The sequence below is a fragment of the Marmota monax genome, unplaced genomic scaffold, assembly GCF_021218885.2.
Source record: "Marmota monax isolate L192 unplaced genomic scaffold, Marmota_monax_Labrador192_F-V1.1 WCK01_AAM20220418_F8-fsc00034, whole genome shotgun sequence".
Lineage (NCBI taxonomy): Eukaryota > Metazoa > Chordata > Mammalia > Rodentia > Sciuridae > Marmota > Marmota monax.
In genome coordinates, this window is record NW_026693934.1 from 2583004 (window position 1) to 2596757 (window position 13754).

The following is a 13754-nucleotide window of genomic DNA, read 5'->3' on the forward strand; positions in this document are numbered from 1 at the left end:
TTAATTGATTTGACCTCAATTAGTTGGGAGCCTCTCTAATTTCTCTGGATCTTCATTTTCTTTTTCTCAGTAATAATTAATATATTTTACTCCCCATTACCTGTAAAAGTTGTGTGCAGTAATACTGAGTCATGCAAAACATAATTCAGAAATTATTTCTATTAGTATGTGAGAAGTACTATGTGGTGTTTCTAGAGTAAATTTCCCACCTTAATTATGTTTTGCTTAGGGTAATTAGTCTGCATTCCCTGAGCATACATCAATTGACAGTGAGGGAAATACAGCCCTGAAGTATTATGGGAAAATGATTTAAAACATTGCACCACATGTAGGTACTCAGTACTTGTATATGATTCAAAGGAGTCTAGTTCTGCCTGTAGTAATAGAGTAGGTGATCAAATCAAGTCTCTCAAAAACAACTGCATAGGACTCTAATTTAACTAAGTTGTTTATTCCCACAATGCTGGTTTTATAAAGAAGATTATTAAACTAAGTAGCTTAATGAGGAATCTTAGGAATAAATGGAAGATCAGTTTATTGTTAGACGTACCAAGTATGTTATACACATGTGTGTTGGTGTGTGTTTGTGTGTGTGTGTGTACTTGCATAAAACATTATTTTAATCCATTTATCCCTGTCAGTATGTGTTGTCTCTTTGTTGATTTATTCTGATTTGTTATTTTGAGTTTAGCTGAAAACTTACACTTTCCAGGGCATTGTACATAAAATGATATCCACCACACTCATGACTCTTCATTGTTCTTCATATTTTATATACTAGGAGGAAATAAATTCTAAGTACAACTGTACTATGCAGATAAAATACAATTGTGTTCTACTTTAAATGTTTCCATTCTGAATGCTAGTAAGTATATATTTCCATTAAATTTTTTAAAGGATTTAGTTTGGATCATATTAATCACTAAGACTTTTTCACTAAAAAGTATAATTGTTTGCCTGTTATTCCTTCACTATCAATCTCTACTTTTAGAAATTTCATTCCCACCCCCCGTCACCCATACCCATACAACATCTCTTCCACATTAGGGTAGCATTTGATCCAATCTTCAGTCACTTCAATTTGGAGCATCAAATGCATATTTGATTACATATGATTACAGTTTTCTATTTTAATGCTTAAATTACTAACCTTATTTTAAGACACTGTAAGAATAAATATGAGTACCTTGTATTTATAAAGCATGGTTTCATTAACTTTAGTTAATATGAACATTTGTAATACATATAACCAAACTATATGTATTACAGGACTCTAATTTAACAAAGTTGTTTATTCTCACAATGCTGGTTTGATAGTGGATGAATAGCATGTTGAACAACATATAAATAATAAATAGAATATGAATGTGAAAGTGCCACTGATACTGGCCATGGCCGATGCACAGTAAATGTTTCTCTCATTCTGCTTGTTTTTTGGTCAGATTACCATTATGATGACTCCTATTCCCCAAAGATAAATATATAATTTATGTTCTAGTTTTTGTTGCAATATACTGTGTAATTTATTTAGGAATTTAAAAAAAAAATTAAGTTCAGTTCATCTTATCTGAACTGAACCTAGTGAACCCCTAAGGCACAAACAAGGTTCCAACAAAAAGGTTTTATTTAATCTGAGATATAAAGAACTGTAATAATTAGATATACAGAGGTTGGGAGACAGATGTGTAAGTAGGGCTTTTAAATATAAATGCACAGAAAAGAAAGCAGGAGGTGAAGCCACATGTAAAGAGAAGGATGTGGGGAGAGGGAAGTAAGGAAAAAAAGATTTGAAAACAACTTTTAAGTAATTTGAGAAGTTGGCAAGGAAAACATAGTAGCAGAAAATCAGGAGCCAATTAGTGAAGGATTATTTTTTAAAATGACAGGTAAGGAGATTATATTTTATCTTGTGGAAGATGTCATCAAAGACTTTGAGATGGGAAGTTATATAACCAGATTTTATTTAAAAGATACTATAATAGAATTTGGAAAATGGTCTGTAACATCAAAGACCTGAAGTAAGGAGACCTGGCTGGAATCTGTGGCCATATTCCAACTGAGATAGATGGCGGAGGTCAGTGTAGAGAAGGAACAGAACAGAGGATAGTTGTAATGTTTAAGGCAATAAAACTAAACAAGCAAGGTGACTGGATTTTGTTGGATAAATTAAATAAATAAATAAATAAATAAATAAATAAATAAATAAATAAATAAAATCAAGACACTAGAAGAGACCTTGCTCACACAGAAAAAAGTGGGGGGGGGGAAGAGAAGGGAAATTGCATGGAAATAGAAGGAGACCCTCATGGTTATACAAAATTGCATACAAGAGGAAGTGAGGGGAAAGGGGGAAAAAAAAACAAGGGGGAGAAATGAATTACAGTAGATGGGGTAGAGATAGAAGATGGGAGGGGAGGGGATGGGGGATAGTAGAGGATAGGAAAGGTAGCAGAATACAACAGATACTAGTATAGCAATATGTAAAACAGTGGATGTGTAACCGATGTGATGCTGCAATCTGTATACGGGGTAAAAATGGGAGTTCATAACCCACTTGAATCAAAGTGTGAAATATGATTTGTCAAGAACTATGTAATGTTTTGAACAACCAACAATAAAAATTTAAAAAAAAAAGAACTTTCATCACTCCATTTAAACTCCCTTAACCATTAAATAGTAATTTCATGTTTTGTCAAAAAAAAAAAATAGGGGAAGGGAGCAAATGTTGATCACAGGGTTCTTGTTTGAATGATTCAGTAGTGTCCATGACAGATAGGATGTACCTGTGAGAGGACTGGGACTCTCTTTAGGTTGGTGGGTATGTATGTGGTTGTACATATGTTGTGGAGAAGATACCAAACATTCTTTTACAAATCATAGAGCTTGAGACTCCTGAAACATCTAGATGGATTTTTCTAGTAGGCACTTAAAAATATGGGTCTAGATCTTAGATGAGACAGCTGAACGCTAGATTTCAAAGCAGGAAGAATCATCAGTAATTGAAGTTGTGAGAACTGGTGAAATTTTCCATCAGTTCATTCATTTATCACTAAAGCAAAACACATGTACAAAAGACATAGTGCTTGTTTGTCATGGTACCAAGGGAGGGGTATATTGTTAATGGTTTTGGTGGGAACATTGACTTAGGAACAAAAGATATTCTTTCCTGTGGGAGAAAAAAAAATGAGCATTTGCAATGTGCTTATTACATTACAAGCACAGCAGTACCTGGTCTGCAGATATTGTTCCTTTAATCTTCAAAATAATCTCATGAGGAAGGAACTATCTTCTTTTACAGAAAAGGAAACTAAAGAAAAGAGTAGTTGAGAAAATTACCTGATATTACCCACCTAATGTTAGCCTTCTAAACCTAATATGTTTTTTCTAGGTTGTTGGAATCTTCTTTTTAGAATATTTCCTTAAGAGAGGTTTGTATAGGAGGGAAAATTAAAATGAACAGTGTTAATTTATCAAATGTCATACAGTATTGTGAGTAAAGAGACATTAAAGGTATCCATGATGACTGTTGCTATGATTAAAGTATTTAATTTGGAAATAACATGTAAGAGACTTGGGAGAATAATTCAAAATATGGATTTTTCTATCTCAAGAGCTTTTTGCATTTTTCCGTTGGTGCCAACTGACCTTGGAGCGTCACTTCATTTTGGCTACGTATTCTCAGTCAGGTTCAAAGCTGATGTTCCAAAAAGCAACAATATTAGAAACAAGTAAGTTATAATGCATGCTGTTGAAAAATGTTAGTGGCATAAAATCACATCAGGGGTGTATTTTTCATCTCATGAAACATGTGGAGAGTCTTTTGTTATCCAACATGGATTTTGATTGTGCAAGTAAAATGATGCCTTTATTTCAATAGTACACTTACATTTTCAAAGTTCTCTAAAGTATCTCTTATTTTTCCAGGAAGTTAAAAAATATAAAAAGCTGTATCTTTTCAATATTGATATATTTAAATAAGTTTCCCATCATCAAAAGAAAATACAATTTCCAAACACTGAACATCAATTTTCTTGCTAGTCCAGTATTCTATATAAACTATTGTTTATAGTTTTCATTGCAAAATATTAGTGCTTAATATCATTATAAAAAGTTCACAATACAATGAAAAGATGGATTTTTAAAAATTTTTTCTCCCTCCTCCCTTCAATCTTTTGTAGGAGTTAAGAAATGTTTAAATGCTATAACACACACACACACACACACACACACACACACACAGGACACATACATAAATGTCTATGCTTAACTTTTCTGGTCAATATATATGGATTTAAAGTTTTTCTTTCTACAATTGTTGGATAGTATTCTGCCTTTGTGTATCACAAAATTTTAAAAAATCAGGTTATATTTAATGCTTGTGGAAATATCATTATGTACTGGAAATTTTGCTGTGTAGATTGTATTTCTTAGAGTAAGATTATACTAGCTATCTTTTTTAATTATTGGGGAATAAATCCTACATTCTAGGCAAGCACTCTACCAGTGAGCCTCAACCCTGTATTATATTTTCTATTTATTTATTACATAAAAATATAATAGTACTATTTTATTGTTACTTTTTAAAAATTTTGAAAATGTTGTGTTTGGAAACAGCAGTCTAAAAGTGCATTGGAGCTGGCATGGCCACACATGCCATAATCTCAGCTATTTGGGAGGTTGAAGCAAGAGAATCACAAGATCAAAGACAGTCTGGGCAATTTAGTTAACCCTTGGGAAATAGTTCAGTGGTATGGTGGTTGCCTAACAGCTAACAGGTGAAAGGACCTATGTTCAATTCACGGTTCCGGCAAAAAAAAAAAAAAAAAAAAAAAAAAGCTTGCTCAGTTCATGGCTCAGTTCATGTTATCCCCAGATCACTATACTGTTCTATCAAAAATTTTACATTAATCTATGGTAACTCATTACTGTTTAATTTACATTTCACTCTGGCAATGAGGACAACATGTAGGCAAATCTATCTAATATTTTTTTAGTGGATTTTAGAGATTATAGCTCATTTCAGAGAGACTTGAATGTTTGTTTTTTCATAACTTCAAAATATTTTTATTAATTCATTAATCGATTTGGAATATTTTATATATAATATGACATAATTAATTCAATTTCTTTCCTTCCAATTGGAGTTCTAATAATACCCTTTCATTAAATGTATTCCAAATTTAATTCAACATGAAATGCCATTATTATCAAGAAACAAATATACACAGAGGAAATCCTAAATAGAACATACCATACCTATCCAGGAAAATTTATGCAAATATAATTTTTAAAATATATTTGATAGCATAATATTCTTTACACAGGTTTTTTAAATGGTAACAATAAAATGGACTGCTGTGTTGAACACAACAGACACTAGTATGGCAATATGTAAATCAATGGATGTGTAACTGATGTAATTCTGCAATCTGTATATGGGGTAAAAATGGGAGTTCATAACCCACTTGAATCAAAGTGTGAAATATGATATATCAAGAAATTTGTAATGTTTTGAACAACCAACAATAAAAAATTTAAAAAAATTAAAAAAGCATAAAAAAATAAAATAGACTGTTGTTAATATTCCATCTTAAAAATCATTCTGTTTCAATACAAAGTTTTTACATATTTAATAGTTGCCTAATAGTCTATTGAATGACTATACTATAGTTTATTTAATAATCTGATAGATTTTTAGATTGTTTCTAGTCTTCATCTGTTATAGCCAATATATGCCAGATACATTTCTAGAAGGGGAAAAGATTGTGTAAAACTTACAAAAATTTAATGTTTTAAGGTATATTTCCTGATATTCTTCCATAGAGGAATTAAGACTTTGCAAACATTTTATGGGAGTGTTTTTTTTACCTATATCTAAGTCAATCTTTTTGTTAACTGTTTAATCTTTAGCAAATATAAACAGTATTCAAATATAATTTTTAATTTATCCTACTATGAACAAAGGAAAGCAAACTTTCATAAGTTTAACAACCACTTGCATTTGCCCATTTGAAATTTTTATTATTTTTAAGCTTATCCTATTTATGTGTATTAAAGGAATTAGCTTTTTCTTTTATGTGTTGTGAACATTTCCCAGTTTGTCTTTTTGCTATGTATATTGCACGTTTTCTTTTTCTTACAATTTTTTTAATGTTATTGAATTTAGCAATTTTATTTATTTATTTATCTATTTATTTATTTATCTATCTATTTATTTATTTATTTACTTATTTTTTGGTACTAGGTATTAAACTCAGGGGCACTGACCACTGAGCCACATCCCCAGTTCTATTTGCCCTATTTTGCATTTTATTTAGAGACAGGGTCTCACTGAGTTACTTAGCGCCTTGCTTTTGCTGAGGTTGTCTTTGAACTCTCCATCCCCCTGCCTCAGCTTCCTGAGGTGCTGGGGTTACAGGCGTGCACTACCATGCCCAGTGAATTTAGCAGTTTTTAATGGCCACTCTACTTTGTTTAAAATAAAAAGATAAAACTACTCCCATGCAAATATTTTTACTCTATATTATTCCACGATTTTTCCTAGTACTTTCATATCATTTTCCATCTAATTTCAGTATCCATCTTCTTAAATTACTCAATCTTTAAACTAAGTATTAAAATTAATGTGTATAGTGATTCTTTTCCTAAACTGTTTATAGAATTTCTCTATTCCTTTCCATATGAAATTTGGAATCAGCCTTTTCTCTCTTAAAGAAAACTTACTCTTATCATTTTTTCTATTTTTATTTATAGTAAATTTTCTAATTCTTTGTTATTTATATATGAAAAGGATATTGCTTTTAGCATAATAATTTCTATTTTATTCAAATATATTCTTGTTTATAAAAAGGTTTTTTTTTTTTTTTTAATTTAAGCCTTTGGGTTTTCTAGATGTAAAATAAAACAACTTGAAAATAATCATAGTTTTTTATTCTCATTCAATATTATGTCTTTTACTTTTTCTCTTCTTGAATTGATTTGGGTGTTCACCACAGGACAATATTGAACAGCAATAGTGGTGGTGGCCATACTTTATCTTGGTCTACTGCAAATGTGCCCTCTGTGGTGGAGTGCTTCCATTCTGTAGTTCTGAGTGTCCACTTCATGGTGTGTTAATATCTGTCCTGGATCTAAGTTCTTCCTCAGTGAACTTTTCAAAAGATTTTTATAATTTCTTTATCTCTTTATCTTTATGAACTTAAAATGATTAATCAGCTTCCAATCAAATTCATTTTGAGATTTTGATTTGAATCCTATTAAATGTGTGTATTAATTTGTAAAATATTTATACATCATGATATTAAGACCTTAAGTTTTACAATCCATGATCATTTATCCTTTTATGCAGATTAGTTTGTGTGACTTAATAAAACTGTAGAATTTTTGTGCATATGTGTAGCTGTTATTTTATTTTTCAAGCAAATATTGTTAATTTTTGGTTAAATGCATTTTCTTGTAGTTGAGGTAACATTGCAGATGAGCTTTTTACATTTCTGTTTCTGGTTATATAGAAAAAAAATCAACTTTGTAAAAGGCATCTTATCAAATCATGTATTTAATACAAAGACTTTTCATAGTTTCACATAAACATATTCCCTCTGTATTTTTCAACATTTAATAAATCTTAGGTAATTAATAAAGCAATTAGAAATAAAAAAGCAAAATTTCTTTCATGGTGATTATAGGCATCCCATTTAATTCTTGATTTTATGAGGAACAGATCTAGTGCTTTATTGACAATGTTACTCTTGTGGTTTCTTAAAGAATCTTTATCATATGTAGGTACTTCATTTTTATTCCTGCTTCATGTTTTGGGGGCTTGAATAGTTTCTCAATATATGTGCTATTAATCAAACAAAGATTTTTTTTTTCTTTTTTCAACTTTACATTCCAATGAGAAAATATACAGATAACAAATAATAATAATAATAACAATAAACAGAAAATTTTGTAGTATGAAAGGTGACCATTTCTATGAAAAAAATAATTTGGTTTAGAGGATGAAGTACATTGTGCACTTCTAGATTCTAAAAAATAGTTTTAAATTTAGAGAAGTTTAAAACAAGGTTTTAAATCAATGAGAAGGTGATCTTTGACTTAATACCTTTCCGGAGCTAGCCATGCAGATATAAAGGGGAAGGCTGGTCCAGGCAGAGGATGGAATGACAATGTCCTGAAGCTGGTTGAAACACCACCTATGTGGAGGAATAACAAGGGGAGATAGTATAGCAACAAGAATCACTGAGGAAGAGAATAGAATGAAACCAGAAAAATAAAACTAGGAGAAAGATCTTCTAGGACCTGATTGGAATGACATAAGAAGAGCATGAACCAGGAGGATAAATTGTTCATCATAAATTGAAATGCCTGTTTTATGAATTTTTGCCATATTAGGGGAAGTGAAAGAAGGGAAGAAATAAAGAGGTAGCTGAAAAGAACAATGAAGTCAAGAAAAATTAAAATATATTTAACATGAAGAAATAGTGGTACATATACAAGCTAATATGAAGAAAATCTTGTCGAGAATGATAAATTGATGATTAAGTACTACCTTACTGCTGGAGTAAGTTCCTGGAGCAGAAAAGAACATAGGAATTCCAATACACAATGGAGTTTCCTCCTAGTAGTCATTAGGGAGTCCAATAACAGGAGAGAAAGCAAACTACAAATATAGATGCTGGTCAGCGGGTATATCTGGTGATGGCAGAAATTCTCTTCAAACTGCTTCTGATTTTTGTTGTTGTTGTCCTTGATGGTGGTGGTGCTGGTTTATTCCTGCAAATTTGGAAGCTGAAAACAAGAATAAGTAATAAGGGTTGCAAGTAGAGCTCAACAGTAGAGCACTTGTCTAACAATCCCAGGCACACATACAAAATAAAATAAAACAGGAAATAAGGATTTGAAAGTTTGAGGAAGAAAAGATATGAAATAAAAGTGAGAAGGAGTATATTATAACTTTTGTAGTATGAAAACAGAGACTTTTTTTTGGTATGTTTTCTTCTTATTTGACTTTAACTAGTGGTCGACTGACACTTTTATAAATTACAGTAAAAATTATTCCAAAATTAAAAAAAAATAAACGTATGCAAACATGCATGTTACAAATCCACTTTCTAAAAATATTCTATTCATCAGACATAAATTTGCCCTGTCAATTGCTGTATTTTTTCTAATGATTTCCCTTAAGACATGTCTTACAGTAGGCAGGTAGCCCTGAGAAGGCTCAGGGAAGCCACAGTCTCAAAGGAGAACCATGGATGGGCAGTAGGCCAGGGACTGTGTCTTCAATGTCATTAGTCTAAGAGTGGGAGAAGGTAAGCCAGAGAGATAAAAATTGTTCTGTGATTACTTCAGGAGTGATCATAACTATAAAATGAGAATATTTAGCATGGTTCTCTATTTTTTTTCTAACCACCTGTACCTTTGTGGATGTAGGCACAGAATAAAATATAGAATTACAAAGAGAAATATAAAAGTTGATAATGTATTTAATGTAGTGAATAAATGACTTGACATAAAATTTAAACTGGATATGAAGAGAAGTAAGCACCCAGGAGGGGATGCAGAATAGCTGAAAATAGACTAATGATCAAAGGTGTTGAAGAGGTACAAGGTGAGGTACTAGGGAAGCTGATCTGTAGAAAGGGAGTGTATCCCTCTCTAGAATAGGATACTTGAAATTGAAGTTATGTTAAGAACACATGTTTTGGTAATGACCAAGTCTAGAATGCAACCATGAAAATAGTTACTATGATTATTTGAGGAGAAAAGGCAAAGGACCAAGAGCCTAGTAGTAGAAAAATATTCTTACATGTGTTAAAATAAAGATATGTTGTGGAGAACTGTTAAAGAAGGGATAAAAACATCAAGGTACTTCCAGGCCTGCAAGCCAAGAAAGAATTGCAACTAGGATGGATAATAATGTTCTAAACACAGCACCTGAAAAGGAAAAAGGAGCAGTTTCTAGAATGAAGGATGGAGGATAACCCCGAAGATGCAGTGAGCTTCAAATGAGCATCTTCCTCCAGACTTGGTTGGTAAGGGAAAGAGTTGAGGTCTAGGTAGAAAATAGTTATCAGTTGAGAAGGCTCAGAGAAGCCATGGTCTCAAAGGAGAACCAGGTATCTGGTGAAATAGTTGAAGGAAATTTTAAGAAGAGGTTAAAAATACACCAAATTTTGCTGATGACAGAAACTAAATTTTAAAAGCTTAGGGGTTACCTAAGTTTTCAAGTAGTTGTAGACAGGTTCAGGATATGGGATGGGTAGAATTTCATGAGCTTAAAGCCTAGGGCTCTGATACTTGAATTTTGAATTTCTTGCATATATCTCATCTAAGCAGGAATAAGGTACATAAAAAGCACATCTTTCTGTATGTGTATTAAAGTTATATCAGGCTCCCTCCTTTGTTTTCCTCCAGAGTTATGAATGGGATTATCTTTCCTATTAGGAGTATTCTAAGTGCTAGGATCATAGTTTTTCCCAGTGTGGAGCATAGTGTCACAAGGTGGTTACAATGAAGGCAGTTCAAAACTGGAACATGTCAGCAAAAGCAATGTATGCCTTGAATGCATAAGGACCTGCCAGTGGAAGAAATAAAGGGGTATTGTAAAGGATTGTCGTGGCTTCCAAATAAAACAGGCAACAAAATAGGAGAATGCTAGCAATGTGTGAGTTATGAGATGCACTCCTGTTCTTCTCCCTCTGTTTTTTTCCATCTAAGATTTTTCCAACATGTAAGGAAAAATTGCACATATATTTGCTCATGTGTACTTGATAACTATCTCTATATTGCTGTACCTGTGACCCATCATACACTCTATCTTCAACATTTTCAGGGAATGAAAAGTAGAAATGGCCTATGGCTGTTTTAAATTCAGCACAAGTGCTAGGAGCATCCTACAGGCTTCAAAGGGTCAACATAGTATGTTTTTTTATATAATATAAATTATAGAAGTTTTTCTTTTAAATCCCTTTTCTTATTTTAATATTATTTTCTTGATATTCTACAAAGAAGATTGTTGTCATAGACATTCAACTATTTCTCATAGTTCCTTATTTTTTAGATGCTTGGGTTTAAACTGTTTTTTTTAATTTACCTTTATTTCATTTTTTAAAATATTTTTTTTCTTTTCAAATCTGTTTTTTTAATCATTTTTCTAAAGCACATAGGTAGTGTTTGTGAGAAATATTGCATAATTTTCTGAGCCATTAGATTGACAGCCCAGAAAGGGGAAAGTGGAAGATTAGTGGTCCAGAAAACAGATACTGCTGACGTTGTAATCTCACTGCATACATGTATACAATCCATCTCTGCCTTCTCAAGAGATGTATAGCAAAAAGAATTGAAAAAAAAAAAAAAAAAACAGGCTATTTCCCGTATGTATTAAGGTCACAACTGCTTTGAGATGTCTTCAAGTATGAAAAACTTTTGCTCAATTTGAGGTTAAATGGGATCATTTTGTACCTTGTAATTGATTCTTTTAGGTGTTCTTTCTGTCTTTTTTAGGTCACTCTGTCTCTTCAATGACATACATAGGGTTCTTCCTCCCAGTCTAAACAATATAAATGCTAGGTAAACAGGAAAAGTTAGGTAAGCCTAGAGAGTGTAGAATGAAGTCTGTCAAATCAGAGAGAGGTCTTAAAGCATTGAAAAAGGAGAACTTTGAGACAAAAACTGGATAAAAAAATGAAAAGAAAGCAGAATGTCACAAAAAATATTCCTCAAAAAGAACATGGATACATGCCTACAATGAATAAATATTTACTATGGCTTCTTTCTAGTTTCTAAATAGCTACTAAGTACTACTGTTTTCTGAGCAATACAACTTATTGATATCTAAATATCACAAAATACAAAAAGAAGCAGAGTGAGATACAATGGTTCTTCCTAGCCAACAGTTAGAGATTTCTCATACTGAAAGGAGGGGAGGAAGAGAAGGTTTCCAGCTAATTTATTATTGTCTAGTACAGAGTAAGAAAGAAAGAAGAAAGCTAAGGGAGGAGATACAAACTAAACAAGAGACATATTTTTAAACTCCTGTATTACAAGTCAAATATAAAGATTATATAAAAATTCCTAAATTTATTGAAATTATCTAAATATTTTATTTCATTACTGATTTTGGACTTTTCTTGACCATCAATTTTATTTGTGCATTCATACTGTGTTATGAAAGTTTTATTTTGTTTTCTAAAATGTCAGACTTTAAATAAAAAATAAATCAATTTTATCTTATTTTACTTGCTTTATCTTATCCTCTCCCACTATTCCTCTCATTTCTGCTCTTCCTTTTACTTGGCCATTCTACAAAATCAGATGTATTTTATTTTTCTTTCTGTGAAGAGCAAAGAATTTATATATCTTTTTCAAAATGAATCCCTGGAAAGTTTGCTAAATCTTTTGGAATGTGTCTAGTTTTTAAATATATTTCTTCTCCATTATTTCAAATAGAAAGTGTTTCAGGAGAAACTAGAAGACCAATAAATTGTTTAGTGAACTGGAACTAGAAAATGGTGGAAAAGAAAATCGTTGCCCATCTCAAAATTATGAAAATTATAATTGAAAAAATGAACTATTGTTTTGGAATATGTTTTGACTAATGCACAGCTATTAATATTGTGAAAAAAAGTAGTTTGAAGGGTAAATTACAGTATTTAGGCAGAAGTACACAAAATCAATGCTTCACAAACAAAATATGTCTCTTAAAATTTGATCATTATATATTTTAATTCCTCATACTATCAGAGAGCTTATTTAGAAAAAGTAATAGTTTAAAACTTTTAGAGAACATAAGTTTTTAAAATATAAAAGCATTTAAATATTTACTAAGAATATAACTAGAAATAATTAAAAAGCTGAGAAGGCACTTGACATAGTTTAGAAAAGAAATCAATATATGCATATGTAACATTTTACTTTGAAAGTTATTAAAGGAGACACAATCACCATCTGGTAGTAAAGCAAATAAACTTTTCCTTTTTTATAATTATACCCTAATCATGACACATAAAGTGATATAATTCTAAGGCAAAAGTTTTAATGGCATAATGTTACAAAATCCTGAGATATGTTCTGCTGTACTCTCTGAAATATCAGATTTATAATAGGATTTACAGACACATATAAACAAGACAGAGGTTAATAATTACTCTGTGAGATTTTACTTGAAATATTTCCATTTTACAGATGAGGAAATCGATAATTTGGTAGTTGACTAGCTTGTTAATGTCTCATAGCTGGTAAATAGTAGTGCTTGGATTTAAATCCAAATCAATTGTCTCTCATTCAAGAAATTATATATATATATATATATATATAAATTGCTTAACCCAGAAGCTAACCCTTAGTATCCATATTAAAACAATTACTATTGCATTTTTTCTATTGTTAAACAGTTATTGTATACATGTGTGATTACACTACTGGTGTGATTCTGCATCATACACAGCTACAGGAATGAGAAATTGTCCTCCATTCATGTACAATGTGTTAAAATCCACTCCACTGGCATGTATAACTAATTAGAACAAATTTTACAAATTTAAAAAAATCTATTGTGTCAGAGTTCCAATGTATAATTCATAGTGGACTCAAAATGTGCAGTTAAATTGAAGGAACTCTTAGCTAATTCCTGATGTTTTCTGATTTCAGCTGCTGGTTCTGAAGTCTAGTCAGTGTTCTCACTGTCTTTTCTAGGCTAACAAAGTCTGAGTAAAACAAAACAAGTCCTCTATCTAAAGAATAGATTGTCT

The 13754-nt window shown here is 31.3% G+C and overlaps 1 protein-coding gene across 1 annotated transcript in view; it reads left to right on the plus strand.

Moving 5' to 3' along the window:
• The window catches only part of Lrp1b (LDL receptor related protein 1B), a 1856415-nt gene that overhangs the window by 937691 nt on the left and 904970 nt on the right, over positions 1–13754 (plus strand). The gene's annotated exons all lie outside the window — the stretch shown is intronic.